This window comes from Heterodontus francisci, chromosome 40 (genome assembly GCF_036365525.1).
Source record: "Heterodontus francisci isolate sHetFra1 chromosome 40, sHetFra1.hap1, whole genome shotgun sequence".
Classification (NCBI taxonomy): Eukaryota; Metazoa; Chordata; class Chondrichthyes; order Heterodontiformes; family Heterodontidae; genus Heterodontus; species Heterodontus francisci.
In genome coordinates, this window is record NC_090410.1 from 8,516,156 (window position 1) to 8,532,976 (window position 16,821).

A 16,821-nucleotide genomic window follows, 5' to 3' on the forward strand; every position below is an offset into this window, starting at 1 on the left:
GTCCTTCCTATACACTCAATCCAGGCCCCTCAGAATTTTGTACATCTCTATTAAATCTCCCCTCAGTCTCCTCAACAGAGAACATTGTTCAAAATGGGTACAATTTGTGTGCTCAAACTCCAAAATTGCAATAAAAAAACTTTTGCTGATTTATTTAATCTATTCATTGGGAATGAATGCTGTGAGCCTGTTTTCTACAAAATGCACAATTGCCTAGACTGTTCAACAAATGTTTTGTTATAGCAACCCATCAGTGAAAGTAAGGCTTGCCTTTGACTTGTTAAATACTGCTGACACTTCCTATTCAATTCAACAAATTCCAAACCAGAGAGTTCTTTCCCTTTGTTAATGTTACCCATAGGAGCAGTGATCATGTTGTTACAGAACTTAGAAGAGAAACTTCTGCACCTTCAAGTTTTGAGTTTGAATTAATTGCATCCCCAGCCATATTGAAGCAGAAAAGCACACGTGATATTCAGGACATTACATTGTGGATTAATCTAAGTCCTATGCTCATAGATAAAAGAAAGACTTGCATTTATATAGCACATTTCATGACCACTGGATGTCTCAAAACGCTTTACAGTCAATGAAGTACTTTTGACATGTAGTCACTGTTGTAATGCAGAAAACGCAGCAGCCAATTTACCACACTGCAAGCTCCCTCTACCAGCAATATGATAATGACTGTATAATGTTGTTGGTAATGTTGTTTGAGAGATAAATATTGGCCAGGACGCCAGGGATAATCACACCGCCCCCTTCTCCCCCACCCCCGCTCTGCTTCAAAATGTTTAATTCTTTCATGGGATATGGGTGTCACTGGCAAAGCCAACATTTGTTGCCCATCCCTTGAGGTGGTGGTGAGCCACCTTCTTGAACCACTGCAGTCCATATGGTGTAGGTACACCCACAGTGCTGTTAGAGAGGGAATTCCAGGTTTTTGACCCAGCGACAGTGAAGGAAATAGCGCCATGGGATCTTTTACATCAACCTAAGCAGGCAGATGAGGCCCTCGGTCTAAAGTCTCATCCAAAAGACTGATCCTCTGACAGTGCATCACACCCTCAGTACTGTACCAGAGTGTCAGTCTTGACTTTTGTGCTCTGGAGTGGAATTTGAACCTGGAAGTTTATAACTCAGATGCGAGAGTGTTACCAACCAATCCACCTCTGACACTTAATGCTAGCATAAAGTTACCATTTAACACTAAAGCAAATAGTACAGAGATATTTGGTACTGAAGGAGTGCTGCACTGCTGAAGGTGCCATCTTTTAGATGAGACCTTAAACCGAGGCCCTGTCTGCTCTCTGGTGGATATACAAGAACCCATGGCCACTATTTTGAAGAAGAGCAGGGGAGTTCTCCCTGGTGTCCTGGCCAATATTTATCCCTCAATTAACATCACTAAAACAGATTATCTGGTCATTATCACATTGCTGTTCATGGGAGCTTGCTGTGTGCAAATTGGCTGCCGTGTTTCCTACATTACAACAGTAACCACAATTCAAAGAACTTAATTGGCTGTAAAGCGCCTCGAGATGTCTGGTGGATGTGAAAGGTGCTATATAAATGCAAGACTTTTCTTTTTCTTCTTACAGTTTGCAATGGAGCAATGACAAGCATTGGAAGGTCATTCCCATTAGACACATCAGCCCAGCAGAGAACAAAAACTCTGTACAAGGGTCCAATGATAGCAATAAAGTTGACATTGTTTTACAGATTTTTCAAGTAAATCCAGTTAAGCATATTTTTATATAAAAAAGGGTGCGGCTAAAAGAGTGATTTCAATAAAAAGTAACCCTGCCTCCCCCAAACATTCCTTCCCGTTGAAAGAAGTTAGCTGTGCTTTCTTTGGTAGAGATTGCAAGATGATCTACGATTCACGATGATGACATTTTCAGAGTTTGCACACAGCCTCATGTTTGGTGCTTGTTGAACTGAACCATCTTTTGTTTCATTGATAAGGTATAGCTATGTTCCTAACAATTACAAGTGGTGTCACAGGGAAGAATAGACTCCCACCTGGGAGTCAGGGTTATAAAGTAATCTAGTTTAAAAGGTTCGGAGTACCTTTAGGTCACGTTAGGATAGATATGAATGAGGAAGGCTAACAGGCCAATGCTACCTCATTATCCAGACAGAACCTACAGTCCCTTAATCACAGCATCCAGCTGTTTAAATGATTTCAAAGTTTTTGCCTCCATTACCCTATCCAGAAGACCACTCCACATGTTGATCATTCTGAATCACAGAATATTTTGGGCACAGAAGGAGGCCATTCAGCCCATTGTGTCTGTGCCAGCCAAAAAAAGAGCTATCCAGTCCAATCCCACTTTCCAGCTCATGGTCCATAACCTTGTAGGTTATGGCACCTCGAGTGCACATCCAAATATTTTTAAAAATGTGATGAGGGTTTCTGCCTCCATCAGCCCTTCAGGCAGTGAGTTCCAGATCCCCCATCACCCTCTGGGTGAAGATATTTCTCCTGAACTCCCCTCTAATCCTTCTGAAAATTACTTTAAATTATTGACCTCTCTAAGGGAAATAGGGCCTTCCTTTCCACTCTAAAATTATGAGGTCCCTCATAATTTTATACACCTTGATTAAATCTCCCCTCAGCCTCCTATGTTCCAAAGAAAACCCCCCAGGGCTAAAATTCTTCATTCTGGACAACATCCTTGTAAATCTCCTCTGTACCCTCTCTCGTGTGATCACATCCTTCTTGTAATATAGTGACCAGAACTGTACTCTAGCTGTGGCCTAACTAGTGTTTTATACAGTTCCAGCATAACTTCCCTGCTCTTATGTTCTTGGTTGATCAGTGTGAACAATTACTTCCAGATACTGGTCCCAAGTAGGTCTTACTTTCAACTCTTACCCCACGATAAAAAAAAAATCTAATTTCCTTCCTTCTGCTCCTGAAGTACTGTTTTCAGGTGCAGCTGACATCTAATTCCACCATTCTTCATTTATAAACCTGAATAAGGCCGTTTGATTTTGAAAGGCCCAACATTTGACCTTTTCCTATCCAGACATTCAAGCATGTGCACTTCCCATTAGGAGGCTGGGAGTCTCTGATTTTGCCTCTACCCTAACCCAGGACTCTGAGGCCTATTATAGCCACTCTATCTGGGATTAACTAACTCAATTATGAAGAGTTTTGCTAGAGTAGATTGGTGAGAAACTATTTCCACTGGCAGGAGGGTCGAGAAGCAGCAGACACAGGTTTAAGGCATTTGCAAAATAACCCATAGAGTGGAGATGTGGAGATTTTTTTTTTTGATTAGTGCTGTAAGTCGTTGTGATCTGGAAAGCGCTGCCTGAAAGGGTGGTGGAAGCAGATTCAATAGTAACTTTCAAAGGGGAATTGGATCAGTACTTGAAAAGGAAAAATGTGCAGGGCTATGGGGAAAGAGCGGGGGCGAATGGGATTGATGGAATAGCTCATTCAGAAAGCCGGCGCTGAAACGATGGGCCGAATGGCCGACTTGGGCCCCTTAATTCTATGAACTCAGCATCAAGGAAGAATGGAAGAGGAGATAGTCATAGATTCCTTGAATTATTATGGCACAGAAAGAGGCCATTCAGCCCATCGAGTCAATGCCAGCTCTCCGTAGAGCAATCCAGTAAGTCCCATTCCCCCATAGATCTACTATTCTGGATGACTTTTACTCATTAGGAAACAGATGAAATAATTTCTGTACAAAATGTAATGCCTCTTCCTACCTTTTCGCAGAGGATGCTTCCTTTCTGGGCGAGGATGGTGACTGAGGTATAGCATTGCTTCTTTTTGGAGGTGTTGCAGACCCATTGGTGAGGGCGGGTCTAGAGGGCAACGTCTGCATGAAGACACGAGCTGCAATAGACAGAAAATTAAAAAAATGCAGACAGTAATTCAACAACAAGCATTTCCAGGAATCCCCTTTCCCACCCCACCCCCAACCCTGACGAACTCTCTATGTACGATAGAAGGAAAAAGGCAATGTTGAGCACTGGAGAGGAAGGGTTAGAGGAGGATGGAACACATGCAGAGATGGCATAACATTAACAACTTGCCTTTATGTAGCGTCTTTACAATACTAAAGCATCCCAAGGCACTTCACAGAAGTGTTATCAAACACTGAGCCACATGAGGAGGAAGCAATGGGCTCAGGTCAGGAGCAGGAGCAGGAGCCGAAATGGGCAAAAAGGCTGTTGAGTGAGAGATAGTGAGGTCAAGTGGTTCGGGGAGGAGGTTCAAAGGAGACGTGATGTGGGGGAGGTGGAGGGTGGGGGCTGTTGAGCCTCCTCCAGAGACTGCAGAACAGGATGTAGTCCAGGGGCAAAGGAATGATGCATGCAGCTGGGACATACACATAGGGATGAAGCAACACGGGCGTAGTGAGACTGTGGGAGATTGGGCAATGAACAGGAGGATCTTGAGTTCAGGCCAGTGGAGGAACCAGTTTGACAAGTGTTGGACATCCTGGAGAGTTCCAGCTTGGAACTTTCCTTGGGAAGATAAGAGTTAACAAACAAACTTCCTTGTATTGTGGAACTTTCTGAGATAAACAGGAAGTCATTGAAGCATCGCAAGGGGAAATCACAGCTTGTCTTCAACTTTTAGCATTATATACAAGAAATGTTTGTGCAAGAAAATAAGTGACAGTCGTAACATCAGCCATGAGTGATTAAGGTATAACTTTAGTTAGGCTCAGGTGGTAAACAGAGGTAGAGGGATCCATTAACTATAGTATAGAAAGATAATGGTTAATAAAACCACTTCTTCCAAGGGGTTTGGAACTCAGGAACTGCAGACTATACTAGCAAAGCTTCTCTCCAGGAGTGAAGCCTTACAAAGTTAGGTTTAGTTCACATATAAACAGATACTGTAGAACAAAGCAAAAATCTGCAGTTTATTTATCTCAGAATCAGCTGTCACTCTGGTGTTTTCCACCTCATGCACTGCTGACATTCACCATCTAGAACACAGGAACAGGAGGCGGCCATTCAGCTCCTTGAGCCTGTTCCGCTATTCAATGAGAACGTGGCTGATCTGTGACCTAATTCCATATACCCGCCTTTTCCCTTAATACCTTTGGATCACAAAAATCTACTAATCTTAGATTTAAAATTAACAATTGATTCAGCTTCAATTGCTATTTGCGGAAGAGAGTTCCAAACTTCAACCACCTTTTGCGTGAAGAAGTGTTTCCTAATTTCACTCCTGAAAGGTCTGGCTCTAATTTTTAGTCTATATCCCCCAGTCCTAGATTCGCCAGCCAGCGGAAATACTTTCTCTCTATCTACCCTATCTGTTCCCCTTAATATTTTGAAAACCTAAATCAAATCATCTATTAACCTTCTAAATCAATATCAATACAACCCTAGTTTGTGTAATTTCTCCTCATATGTTAACCCTTGGAGTCCAGGTATCATCCGGGTAAACCTACACTGCATTCCCTCCAAGGCCAGTATATCCTTCATATGGTGTGGGGACCAGAGCTGCTCACAGTGCCCAGGTGTAATCAGGGCTTCGAGGTTGGTGCATGCAGAAAGGCTGGCCAATTTAGTGAGGGAAGCTGCCAACACCCACGCCCCATGTTCAGAAATGAGTGACAGGGGAATAATTCCTTCAACATACCTCTGTTGGGTGCTTTTTTATTCAGCACGGTGTGCTGTTCTTCGGCATGAGCCAGCCGTCTGACCACATCTGCAAGCGCAGCCTTCAATACCTGAATCTCATCGTCTTGCAGCTGCATTCGCTGTTCTAGGTAAGAGATACGGTCGTCAACATCCATGCTACTTGCAGCCGATACACTGTCATCTGTAACAAAAATAAAGTCAAAACAGAATGACATTAGCTTCCAATTTCTCAGCCAAAAGCCTCGTCAATAACAGCATCACAGGACGGGGGTTTTGCAGTCACATCCCAGCTCCAATAGAGTGCCCTAGCAAGGAAGAAATTGCATTTATATAGCGCCTTTCATTACATCCCCGAAGTACTTCACAGAAAACGAAGGCGTAGGCAGTGGCGTAGTGGTATTATCACCGGACTAATAACCCAGCGACCCAGAGTATTTCTCTGGGGACATGGGTTCGAATCCCACCACAGCAGAAGGTGGAATTTGAATTTAATTAATAAATCTGGAATTGAAAGCTAGTCTAATGATGGCCACAAAACCATTGTCGATTGTTGTAAAAACCCATCTGGTTCACTAATGTCCTTTAGGGAAGGAAATCTGCTGTCCTTACCTGGTCTGGCCAATATGTGACTCCAGACCCACAGCAATGTGGTTAACTCTTACATGTGTCCACTTCTTTAATTATGCCCTCTGAAATGGCCTAGCAAACCACTCAGTTGTACCTAACCGCTACAAAGTCAATAAAAAGGAATGAAACCGGACGGACCACCCAGCATCGACCTAGGCACTGGAAACGACAACGGCAAACCCAGCCCCGTCGACCCTGCAAAGTCCTCCTTACTAACATCTAGGGGCTTGTGCCAAAGTTGGGAGAGCTGTCCCACAGACTAGTCAAGCAACAGCCTGACATAGTCATACTCACGGAATCATACCTTAGAGACAATGTCCCAGACACAGCCATCACCTTCCCTGGGTATGTCCTGTCCCACCGGCAGGACAGACCCACCAGAGGTGGTGGCACAGTGGTATACAGTAGGGAGGGAGTTGCCCTGGGAGTCCTTAACATCGACTCTGGACACCATGAAGTCTCATGGCATCAGGTCAAACATGGGCAAGGTAACCTCCTATTGATGATCACCTACCGCCCTCCCTCAGCTGATGACTCAGTACTCCTCCATGTTGAACACCACTTGGAGGAAGCACTGAGGGTGGCAAGGGCACAAAATGTACTCTGGGTGAGGGACTTCAATGTCCATCACCAAGAGTGGCTCGGTAGCACCACTGCTGACCAAGCTGGCCGAGTCCTAAAGGACATAGCTGCGAGACTGGGTCTGTGGCAGGCGGTGGGGGAACCAACACGAGGGAAAAACATACTTGACCTCGTCCTCACCAATCTGCCTGCTGCAGATGCTTCTGTCCATGACAGTATTGGTAGGAGTGACTACCGCAAAGTCCTTGTGGAGACGAAGTCTCGCCTTCACATTGAGGATACCGTCCATCATGTTGTGTGGCACTATCACCGTGCTAAATGGGATAGATTTCGAACAGATCTAGCAATGCAAAACTGGGCATCCATGAGGCGCTGTGGGCCATCAGCAGCAGCAGAATTGTACTCAACCACAATCTGCAACCTCATGGCCCAGCATATCCCCCACTCTACCCTTACCATCAAGCCAGGAGACCAACTCTGGTTCAATGAAGAGTGCAGGAGGGCATGCCAGGAGCAGCACCAGGCATAACTCAAAATGAGGTGTCAACCTGGTGAAGCTACAACCCAGGACTACTTGCATGCCAAACTGTGTAAGCAGCATCCGAAAGACAGAGCTAAGCAATCCCATAACCAACGGATCAGATTTAAGCTCTGCAGTCCTGTCACATCCAGCTGTGAATGGTGGGGGATGATTAACAAACTAACTGGAGGAGGTGGCTCCACAAATATCCCCATCCTCAATGATGGGGGAGCCCAGCACATCAGTGCGAAAGATAAGGCTGAAGCATTTGCAACAATCTTCAGCCAGAAGTGCCGAGTTGATGATCCATCTCGGCCTCCTCCTGAAGTCCCCAGCATCACAGATGCCAGACTTCAGCCAATTCGAGTCACTCCGCGTGATATCAAGAAACGACTGAAGGCACTGGATACTGCAAAAGCTATGGGCCCTGACAATATTCCGGCAATAGTACTGAAGACCTGTGCTCCAGAACTTGCCGCGCCCCTAGCCAAGCTGTTCTAGTACAGCTACAACAATGGCATCTACCCTGCAATGTGGAAAATTGCCCAGGTATGTCCTGTACACAAAAAGCAGGACAAGTCCAACCCGGCCAATTACCGCCCCATCAGTCTACTCTCAATCATCAGTAAAGTGATGGAAGGTGTCATCAACAGTGCCATCAAGCAGCACTTGCTTAGCAATAACCTGCTCAGTGACGCTCAGTTTGGGTTCCGCCAGGGCCACTCAGCTCCTGACCTCATTACAGCCTTGGTTCAAACATGGACAAAAGAGCTGAACTCAAGAGGTGAGGTGAGAGTGATTGCCCTTGACATCAAGGCAGCATTTGACCGAGTCTGGTATCAAGGAGCCCTAGCAAAACTGAGGTCAATGGGAATCAGGGGGAAAACCCTCCACTGGCTGGAGTCCTACCTAGCACAAATGAAGATGGTTGTGGTTGTTGGAGGTCAATCATCTGAGCTCCAGGACATCACTGCAGGAGTTCCTCAGGATAGTGTCCGAGGCCCAACCATCTTCAGCTGCTTCATCAATGACCTTCCTTCAATCATAAGGTCAGAAGTGGGGATGTTCGCTGATGATTGCACAATGTTCAGCACCATTCGTGACTCCTCAGATACTGAAGCAGTCTGTGTAGAAATGCAGCAAGACCTGGACAATATCCAGGCTTGGGCTGATAAGTGGCAAGTAACATTCACGCCACACAAGTGCCAGGCAATGACCATCTCCAACAAGAGAGAATCTAACCATCTCCCCTTGACATTCAACAGCATTACCATCACTGAATCCCCCACTATCAACATCCTAGGGGCTACGATCGACCAGAAACTGAACTGGAGTAGCCATATAAATACCGTGGCTACACCAGGTCAGAGGCTAAGAATCCTGAGGCGAGTAACTCACCTCCTGACTCCCCAAAGCCTGTCCACCATCTACAAGGCACAAGTCAGGAGTGTGATGGAATACGCTCCACTTGCCTGGATGGGTGCAGCTACAACAACACTCAAGAAGCTTGACACCATCCAGGACAAAGCATCCCACTTGATTGGCACCCCATTTACAACATTCACTCCCTCCACCACCGACGCACAGCGGCAGCAGTGTGTACCATCTACAAGATGCACTGCAGCAATGCACCAAGGCTTCTTAGACAGCACCTTCCAACTAGAAGGACAAGGGCAGCAAATGCATGGGAACACCACCACCTGCAAGTTCCCCTCCAAGTCACACACCATCCTGACTTGGAACTATATCGCCGTTCCTTCACTGTTGCTGGGTCAAAATCCTGGAACTCCCTTCCTAACAGCACTGTGGGTGTACCTACCCCACATGGACTGCAGCGGTTCAAGAAGGCAGCGCACCACCACGTTCTCAAGGGCAATTAGGGATGGGCAATAAATGCTGGCCTGGCCAGTGACGCCTACATCCCATGAATGAATTTAAAGAAACAAATTTTTGGGATGGAGGGATTGTCCTACAAGGAAAGATTAAATAGACAGCCCTTTACAAAATGGCTCCTGACAATGCAGAGCATGCGTGGACTGACTGCCAATGTCATCAGTACATGCGATCATTTGTCAGCTTACCAGTATGAATGCACGCATGCATGCACATGATGTCACCATGCAATGATGTCCTCACCCCTCAATATCTGTTTCCATTCACCCGAACAGTACCCCGCTCCCCCTCACCATCCCTGCTTCCCCGCCACCCCCCACCCCCCCCCCCAGTCAACCGCGCTCTCCCCACCACTGCCTTTCCTCAGTCACTCGCTCCCCGCCCCGTCCCCGGCCGCTTTCCCCCTCAGCTACTTGCTCCTGCCCCACCGGCTGCTCTCCCCCTTCAGCCGCTCGCTCCAGGCCTCCCTACTTCCCCCTTCTCAGTCACTCACTCGCTCCCGCCCGCCATTGCTGCTTTCCCACCCCTGCACCAGCGGCTTCCCCAAGCCTCGCTGTTGCTCCTCCTTTTCCCCTTGGCCATTCATTCTCCACCATGCCGCCCGAAGAAGCAAGGTGGGCCGCAAGGGGTGACGGGGCAACGTAGGAGTGAGTGGCCAAGAGGACGGAAGCGGCCTGGCCTGGAGCGAGCAACCGTGGGTGGGGGATCACGGGGGTGAGCACCCGGAGTTTGGGGGGGCAAGCGGGGAGCCAGTGGCCGGAGGCTGGGGGAGGGGCGAGGCTGGGAGCAAATGGCTCAGGGAAGGCCGCGGTGAGGCCGGGAGCGAGCAGCGAGCAGACGGGAGCGGGAGGCAGCACCAGGGAAGAGAAGCGGGATATTGTTTGGGGTGGGATTGCAGCGACTGAATTTGTTTTTTTATATAAATTAGGCAGCACCATCTTTAATCCTGGCAGCTGCCCAAAATGTCGCAGACAATGACATTTCAGTGCCTGAGGCTTCATTTGCACATTGCGATTACTGCGCCACCTCGTGGATGTGTTGTCGGCAAACGCAGCCACGCCTTTATTCTCCAGAGTTCAGAAGAATGAGAGGTGATCTCATTCAAACATACAACATTCTTACAGGGCTCGACAGGGTCGATGCAGGAAGGATGTTTCCCCTGGCTGGGAATCAAGAACCAGGGGACACATGTTCAAGACTGAGAGTGATAAATTTCTACATATTAAAAACATCAAGGGATACAGGGATAGTGCAGGTAAATGGTGTTGAAGTGGAAGATTAGCCATGATCTCATTGAATGGCAGAGCGGCTCGAAGGGCTCATTCTTCTAAACTCTGGAGAATAAAGGCGTGGCTGCGTTTGCTGACAGCACATCCACTAGGTGGCGCGGTAATTGCAATGTGCAAATGAAGCCTCAGGCACTGAAATGTCATTGTCTGCGACATTTTAGGCAGCTGCCAGGATTAAAGATGGTGCTGCTTAATTTATATAAAAAAACAAATTCAGTCGCTGCAATCCCACCCCAAACAATATCCCGCTTCTCTTCCCCGGCGCTGCCTCCCGCACCCGTCTGCTCGCTGCTCGCTCCCGGCCTCGCCGTGGCCTTCCCTTAGCCATTTGCTCCCAGCCTCGCCCCTCCCCCCGCCTCCTGCTCCTACTTCTTATGTTCTTATGAAGTACTTTTGAAGTGTAGTGACAGTTGCAATGTGACAGCCAATTTGTGCACAGCAAGATCCAACAGCAATAACACCCAGATACACTGTTTGAGAGATCTTGGTAGATCACCCCTGCTATTTTTCAAAACAGTCCCCTGAGATCTTTAATAATAAATAATAAATGCTGGAAATACTCAGCAGGTCTGGCAGCATTAGTGAAGAGAGAAGCAGAGTCAACGTTTCACGTCAGTGACCCTTCATCAGAACCCTTGGGATCTTTTATGCCCAACTGAGAGGATAGACAGAACCTCAGTTTAACATTTCATCTAACACAAGGCACCTCTGACAGTACAGCACTGGAATGTCAGCCTTGATTTTTTGTGCTGAAGTCGTGGAGTGGTTCGAAGCCAGTGCCTGCTGCCACAGTGAAAAGAGTGATATTTGTATCGACTGAGCCACAGCTGACATCACCTCAGCCATTTCAGCATGGAGCACCGTACAGCAGTAACCACGTATTTCATTGGATGAGGGGAGAAAACACATACCTACAACATTAACTTGAAAAATATGTTGTCAGCAAACTAATCTACCTCAGAAAACAGATTTGCCTTGTATTATTAATACAGAACATAGTGCGACATTGGAAAGAAATTCTTCAAACCAACCATTTACTGCCTTTGTTGAAACAGCAGAGAAAAATAATTTCATATGATGTTATGAATATTGTACGGCTCAATATATGACGACTCAATTTCATCGCAATTGTTCTCTGCTGAAGATCTGTATTATTTAGAGTATTTCAGAAAGTCTAATTATAAAAGTAATGCTTGAACAACTGTGTGTCTCTGGCAGAACCTAAGTCATGGCAACCCCCTGTGGTTTGGGCATAATATTTTATTGATATAGACACACAGTGAAGAATCTTGAATGCAGTGCACACTCCTGTGTCACACATAATTTCTGAAAGACCTTACCATCATCCTTTGGTGTCAGAGGGTTGAAAATGAAAGTCTACCTGGCTTGAAATGTGCTATTGTCCATCACTAGATCTAGCTCAATCATATAAAGTATAACTGAGCCTTGGTGTCTTCAGCCAAATCAATCTCCTGCTCCAGGATCATCTTGGATAGCAAAGAACGCCCAATACTTTGAAAAAAACATGCCCAAAGGCATCCTTATACCCCTACCCCGCCTCCCCAGGAGCTCATGGGCTCTTCATCTTTTCAGTTCGAGATAGTTCATGCAGCTGCTTCTGCTGCTACCTCCTTTTCCTCTCTCCATCTTCCTTCAATTTCCTCCCACACCCGATCTTCCCCAGTTCCCTTCCCCCCTCTCAACTTTTGCCAGTTCCCTTCCCCCTCTCTGCCCACTCCCGACCTTCCTCCAGTTCCCTTCTCCCTACTCTTGATTTTCCTCCAGTTCCCTTCTCCCTCTCTCCCCACCTTCCTCCAGTTCCCTTCTCCCTCTCTCCCTACTCTTGACCTTCCTCCAGTTCCCCTCTCTCGCCACTCTCAACCTTCCCCAATTCCCTAAAACACTCCAGTTTCGATGTCGTCACTCTGCAATTTCGCCCCTATATCCCACTGTGCTCACTTCTCCTCTTGTCCATGAGATTCCCAGTCTGCTCTATTGATTCCCCCATCCCACTCGACGTCCCTCATTAGCCCACATTACTAACGGCTCGCTATCCTCAGGCACTGCTCCTCTCCCTTCTAAAACTGCCATCGCCCTCTCTTTAACAAAGTCATGGAGGATCTATCCTCGACTGGGCCATCTCTAACCTCCCTTTCCTCTCCAAGGTCATTGAACACATCAGCAGCTCCAGGTCACTCAAAAAACCCTGTTCCTAGTTAGCTTGTGAATTTGTGAGAAAGGTGAAAGGTTTCCAACTTGGGGAAAGATGCACTTCAGACTGAAGTCAGCGTAAGTTCTTCATCGAGAAATCAACTCGGGATAGGCTTTCAACTCATTCATGAGTGTATGCAATAACAACAACAACTTAACCATTTATATTTATTTCATGGCTTTAACGTAATAAAATGTCCCAAAGCGTTCACAGGAGCGTTAGAAAGCAAAATTTGACACCGAGCCACATGGGAGATATTTGAGCAGATGGCCAAATGTTTGGCCAAAAAGGTAGGTTTTCCTTAAAGAGGAAAGGGAGGTAGAGAGGCGGAGAGGTTTAGAGAGGGAATTCCAGAGCTTAGGGCTCAAGCAGCTGAAGGTACGGCCGCCAATGGTGGAGCAATGGAAATCAGCGGATGATCAAAAGGCCAGAATAAGTAGAGTGTAGAGATCACAGAGGATCATGGGGCTGGAGGAGGTTACAGAGATAGGGAGGGGCAATGGAAGGATTTGAAAACAAAGTTGAGAATTTTAAAATCGAAACCTTGCTTGACTGGGAGCCAGTGTAGGTCAGTGAGCACAGGGCTGATGGGAGAATGGGACTTGGTACGAGTAAAGACAGGGGCAGCAGAGTTTTGGATGACCTCGAGTTTACGGAGGGTAGAAAGTGGGAGACCAGCCAGGAGTGTGTTGCAGTAGACAAGGTGGGGAGGGGGATATTTTCCTTTCTGTCTGGATGTGCAAAATGACCTTATGAAAACTGCAATATAGAGCAACTCATCCACAACTAGCGACTTAAATTCCAAAACAGTCAACTACATAGAACCAGCCCTTTAGTCGGACATTTACAAACAGGGTCCAGTCACCTCCTGAAATGTAGCAACAGGGCCACCTGCTGGTAGTGACCAGAAGCATCAGCTTTCAACAACAGCAACCATTCACTAAATTGCTCCACTGACTGTGCATTGCCTCCTGTGGGAGATAAGCTGTTACACAAGATGCTCAAGAAACAAAAAGATCTGAAATACAGTCTGCCATTTCAGGTGTGTTTCTTCAAGTTCACAGAAGGAACACAGCCGAAAATAGAAATAAAAAAAGGATATAGAGGCTCTGGAGAGGGTGCAGAAAATATTTAAAAAGATGCTATCAGGAATGTGAGGGTATACATAGCAAAGAATTTGACAGACTGGGTCTCTTTTCACTTCAAAAAAAGAAGGCTGAGGGGTGACCTAATAGAGGTGTTTAAAATGATGAAAGGTTTTGATAGAGCGGATACAGAGAGAATGTTTCCACTTGTGGGGAACAGCAAAACTAGAGGCCGTCAATATAAGATAATAACCAAGAAATCAAATAAGGAATTCAGAAGCAACTTCTTTACCCAGAGAGTGGAGAATGTGGAACTCGCTACTATAGGGTGTGTTTGAAGTGAATACTATAGATGCATTTAAGGGGAAGCTAGATAAGGATATGAGGGAGAAGGGAAATAGAGGGATACGATGATAGATTGAGACAAGGAAAGACAGGAGGAGGCTGGAGTGGAGCACAAATGCCAGCATGGACTGAGTGGGCTGAATGGCCTGTTTCAGTTTTATATGTCCTATGTAATGCAAAGTAAACCCAATCTTCCCGTTCAGGTGCTTTCTGTAATCTCTTAAAAAGTCATTCAAAAAACTTTAAAAGCAGTTACACAGCCTTCAAATTCTTGCCAAGTCCACACTCCCTCGTCTTGCCTCACGCTGGACACTACCAGCACATTACTCCACACAGCACAGAATGTACAAGATCTGAAGAGACGGGTTGTCTATTTAGTTGCTTCCAATGTGTGTGTGTTTTGGGGGGGCGGGGAGAGGTGGTTAAAAAATATCTATATGACTGCATCTTTCATAACCCTCAAATCAACACAAATGATTGATGAGTTTTTTTAAGGAATCAATTGATTTTCAATCATTCCACAAACTTACCAAGCCTTATGGCATTGAAATTCCAGCAATTGAACTGGTCTAAAAACACTCTTAAAACCTCTTAGCTGACCTTGAACCTGACTTATTGTGCAAATCTCAGGGCAGTAAGTGTGGTAGCGACACATTGCAACTTGTAATAAGTGCGGAAACAAGTTGCTGTGCAAAATAGAAAGATTATTCTTCCCAAGCTCGTGTTCATATTAAAGGCTGGCTGGGTTGTAGCAGGATAACAACAGGGTATTTTAGTGAGTGTTAGAAGACAGCTGTAATCCTTCCAAGACACAGGGAAGGTTTGGTCACTACCACCCACCTTAAAAATGGCACTACAGCAGATGCTGTGCCTTCATCCATGTCTTGTGTTACCTCTAGACTTGACTATTTCAATGCTCTCCTGGCCGGCCTCCCATCTTCCACCCTCCAAAACTCTGCTGCCCCATCTCCTAACTTGCACCAAGTCCTGTTCACCCCTGTGCCCGCTAACCTACATTGGCTCCCAGTCTGGCAAAGACTCAATTTTAAAATTCTCATCCTTGTTTTCAAATCCCTCCATGGCCTCACCACCAACCCCACCCCCCTCCCTGTCTCTGTAATCTCCTCCAGCTCCACAACCCTCTGAGATCTCGGCGCTCCTCCAATTCCGGCCTCTTGAGCATCCCTGATTTTAATCGCTCCACCATTGGTGGCCGTGCCTTCAGCTGCCTGGTCCCCAAGCGCTGGAATTCCCTCCCTAACCCTCTCCGCCTCGCTGCCTCTCTCCTCCTTTCAGATGCTCCTTAAAACCGACCTCGCTGACCAAGCTTCTGCCCAAATATCTCCTTACGTGGCTCAGCGCCAAATTTTGTTTGATAATGCTCATGTGAAGCACCTTAGGACGTCTGTCAACTTTAAAGGTGATATATAAATGTAAGTTGTTGTTGTCTGCAAACAAGTCGGACTGAGTGCATGGTGAGGCCAAAATCTTTTTTGAAAAAAAAATTTAAAAAGAGGCAAAATACCTGAAATAAAACAGCCATAGAACCTATAAAAACTGCCTTCATATTACAGGTGGCAGGAAGCCAGTGGGTCTCTCTCTCTCCGAAGAAGGGTCACTGACCCGAAACGTTAACTCTGCTTCTCCTTTCACAGATGCTGCCAGACCTGCTGAGCGGTTCCAGCATTTCTTGTTTTTATTTCAGATTTCCAGCATCCGCAGTATTTTGCTTTTATTTTAGGGTCTCTCTCTCTCCTTTGATTCCATTTCATAAAACAGGGCCAACAGCTTCATGGATCCACAAAACACTATATTTCCAAGAGCAGTCATGATTTATGATGCACAGCCCAATCAGGTAGAACCTATAAACAGGGGAGTCAGAGAGAGCTGTAATTTATTTCATAGTGGTGGCTGTAAACAAGGGACGCACTTTGTGAAGCCGCCGCGATATTAAACACAGCGGCTCATTTAAATGGCCGGGGCGGACTGACCCACCCCCGCCACACCCGATGACGTGGAAGGGACGGGCTGTCCATCCCCGGCAATGGCGTCAGGCGCTGATGCCATTTTTAAAGGGCTTTGAGCCCTTCCATTTAAGTTAAATTTTTAAAGAGATAGTGATGTAAAATTTATCCGAAGAAATTAAATAAATGTTTCTATCCCCTCTCGTACCCGCCCAGTAACCATACAATGAAATCCTCGACCTCTCTCCCCACCACCTAAATACTTACCTTGTGCACCTGACCTTCCCCCCCTCAAAGATCACAAACTTTAATCATTAGCCCTTCCCACTATCCCGCCACCAATCAAATGACTCTGACCCCGCTTCCCCCCACCCCCCCCCCCCCCCCCCCGACACACTGATATACTTACCTGCTCCCCCCTCCCCACCAGTATTCCACCTCGGATCCCTGGACGGCAGCAGCAATATCGCCCCAGAACGGACGGCGGGAGCGGGTAAGTAATTAATTCTGTCATTAATGTTATTTTGCATATTTAAATTTGCCTCGCCGCCATCAGCAATATGGGGCTGGGTCTTCCTGGTGTCGAGGCCCATGGCAGGTGTCTGCCAGAGGCATTTTCCAGACTGCCACACTCCCCGCACCACCCCCCCCCCCCACCCCCGACATCAGGGGAGCT